Below are 3,442 nucleotides of genomic sequence, written 5' to 3'. Positions count from 1 at the left end.
ATGTTATGGTTAGGAGTGAACAGACCTCAGACAGACTTTATTCCAAATAAGACACATGTGTGCATCTTTTCTCCTTCAATTGGGCTTTAAAACAGGAATGGTTAGGGTTAGGGTTTTCACTCCCAAAATGGGTCATTTGTAACGGTGTAGGGCGCTAATGTCCGGGCAATGGGACTGTCTCATATGCGCCAATACACTGTATGGTAAATGTCTGAATGTCCGCTCTGTGTCTCGGCCTTGGAGCTCCAGGCAGTGTATGGTAAATGTCTGAATGTCCGCTCTGTGTCTCGGCCTTGGAGCTCCAGGCAGTGTATGGTAAATGTCTGAATGTCCGCTCTGTGTCTCGGCCTTGGAGCTCCAGGCAGTGTATGGTAAATGTCTGAATGTCCGCTCTGTGTCTCAGCCTTGGAGCTCCAGGCCAATGTACGGCGAATGGCAGAGCGTCAGGTCCGTGTCCCATGCCAATGTACGGCGAATGGCAGAGCGTCAGGTCCGTGTCCCATGCCAATGTACGGCGAATGGCAGAGCGTCAGGTCCGTGTCCCAGGCCAATGTACGGCGAATGTCCGTGTCCGAGCCGGGCCTGGTGAGTTCAAATTAAGCCGCAGGCTCCACTCCTGGTGGTGCCCTTCCGTCAATTCCTTTAAGTTTCAGCCCTGCCACCCCCAAAAAGCTTTAAATGTGACCCAATAAGGCTTCGGTTGGGGGGGCAGTGGGCCGTGTGATGCCCGGGCCCCTGCTCTGGAGGCCTCTACTCGAAAGCAAAGGGTTTTTTTTAATGGGCGCAGGGTGGCCCCTGGGGTCCGCCTTAAAGCACCCAAAATCGGAACAATAAGCAAAGACCCAGAGACCCTCTGGGCTTCTGGACTTATATTACGATTCTGACTTAGTTTCTGACGGAGCAAAAAATGTAGCCCAGAAAATTGCCCCCATTGTCCCGATTTTTTGCCCTATATTACGATTTTAACTTAGTCTCTGGAGCACCTGCTCCTTATTCTCCGACTTTTGGCCTAGGATCCTCTGGGTCTCTGCCTATATTACGATTTGAACTTAGCCCATGCTCCTTATTCTCCGACTTTTGGCCTAGGATCCTCTGGGTCTCTGCCTATATTACGATTTGAACTTAGTCCATGCTCCTTATTCTCCGACTTTTGGCCTAGGATCCTCTGGGTCTCTGCCTATATTACGATTTGAACTTAGCCCATGCTCCTTATTCTCCGACTTTTGGCCTAGGATCCTCTGGGTCTCTGCCTATATTACGATTTGAACTTAGTCTGTGGAGCCCATGCTCCTTATTGTCCGATTTTTGGCCTAGGATCCTCTGGGTCTCTGCCTATATTACGATTTGAACTTAGTCTGTGGAGCCCATGCTCCTTATTCTCCGAATTTATGCCCAGGATCCTCTGGGTCTCTGCCTATATTACGATTTGAACTTAGTCCATGCTCCTTATTCTCCGACTTTTGGCCTAGGATCCTCTGGGTCTCTGCCTATATTACGATTTGAACTTAGTCTGTGGAGCCCATGCTCCTTATTCTCCGAATTTATGCCCAGGATCCTCTGGGTCTCTGCCTATATTACGATTTGAACTTAGTCCATGCTCCTTATTGTCCGATTTTTGGCCTAGGATCCTCTGGGTCTCTGCCTATATTACGATTTGAACTTAGTCTGTGGAGCCCATGCTCCTTATTCTCCGAATTTATGCCCAGGATCCTCTGGGTCTCTGCCTATATTACGATTTGAACTTAGTCCATGCTCCTTATTCTCCGACTTTTGGCCTAGGATCCTCTGGGTCTCTGCCTATATTACGATTTGAACTTAGTCTGTGGAGCCCATGCTCCTTATTCTCCGAATTTATGCCCAGGATCCTCTGGGTCTCTGCCTATATTACGATTTGAACTTAGTCCATGCTCCTTATTGTCCGATTTTTGGCCTAGGATCCTCTGGGTCTCTGCCTATATTACGATTTGAACTTAGTCTGTGGAGCCCATGCTCCTTATTCTCCGAATTTATGCCCAGGATCCTCTGGGTCTCTGCCTATATTACGATTTGAACTTAGTCCATGCTCCTTATTCTCCGACTTTTGGCCTAGGATCCTCTGGGTCTCTGCCTATATTACGATTTGAACTTAGTCTGTGGAGCCCATGCTCCTTATTCTCCGAATTTATGCCCAGGATCCTCTGGGTCTCTGCCTATATTACGATTTGAACTTAGTCCATGCTCCTTATTGTCCGATTTTTGGCCTAGGATCCTCTGGGTCTCTGCCTATATTACGATTTGAACTTAGTCTGTGGAGCCCATGCTCCTTATTCTCCGAATTTATGCCCAGGATCCTCTGGGTCTCTGCCTATATTACGATTTGAACTTAGTCCATGCTCCTTATTCTCCGACTTTTGGCCTAGGATCCTCTGGGTCTCTGCCTATATTACGATTTGAACTTAGTCTGTGGAGCCCATGCTCCTTATTCTCCGAATTTATGCCCAGGATCCTCTGGGTCTCTGCCTATATTACGATTTGAACTTAGTCCATGCTCCTTATTGTCCGATTTTTGGCCTAGGATCCTCTGGGTCTCTGCCTATATTACGATTTGAACTTAGTCTGTGGAGCCCATGCTCCTTATTCTCCGAATTTATGCCCAGGATCCTCTGGGTCTCTGCCTATATTACGATTTGAACTTAGTCCATGCTCCTTATTCTCCGATTTTTGGCCTAGGATCCTCTGGGTCTCTGCCTATATTACGATTTGAACTTAGTCTGTGGAGCCCATGCTCCTTATTCTCCGAATTTATGCCCAGGATCCTCTGGGTCTCTGCCTATATTACGATTTGAACTTAGTCCATGCTCCTTATTCTCCGATTTTTGGCCTAGGATCCTCTGGGTCTCTGCCTATATTACGATTTGAACTTAGTCTGTGGAGCCCATGCTCCTTATTCTCCGAATTTATGCCCAGGATCCTCTGGGTCTCTGCCTATATTACGATTTGAACTTAGTCCATGCTCCTTATTGTCCGATTTTTGGCCTAGGATCCTCTGGGTCTCTGCCTATATTACGATTTGAACTTAGTCTGTGGAGCCCATGCTCCTTATTCTCCGAATTTATGCCCAGGATCCTCTGGGTCTCTGCCTATATTACGATTTGAACTTAGTCCATGCTCCTTATTCTCCGATTTTTGGCCTAGGATCCTCTGGGTCTCTGCCTATATTACGATTTGAACTTAGTCTGTGGAGCCCATGCTCCTTATTCTCCGAATTTATGCCCAGGATCCTCTGGGTCTCTGCCTATATTACGATTTGAACTTAGTCTGTGGAGCTTATGCTCCTTATTCTCCGACTCTTTGCCCCTTATATTCACTTGCTTTCATCCCTTATTGTCTGAATTTTACTTATTAAACAATTAAACCACTAAAACACTCGTGTGAGATCCGGCATATCTACACCGCATATCGT

Source organism: Pungitius pungitius, chromosome 1 (genome assembly GCF_949316345.1).
Source record: "Pungitius pungitius chromosome 1, fPunPun2.1, whole genome shotgun sequence".
NCBI classification, from domain to species: domain Eukaryota; kingdom Metazoa; phylum Chordata; class Actinopteri; order Perciformes; family Gasterosteidae; genus Pungitius; species Pungitius pungitius.
Note: the sequence above shows the minus strand (reverse complement) of the source record.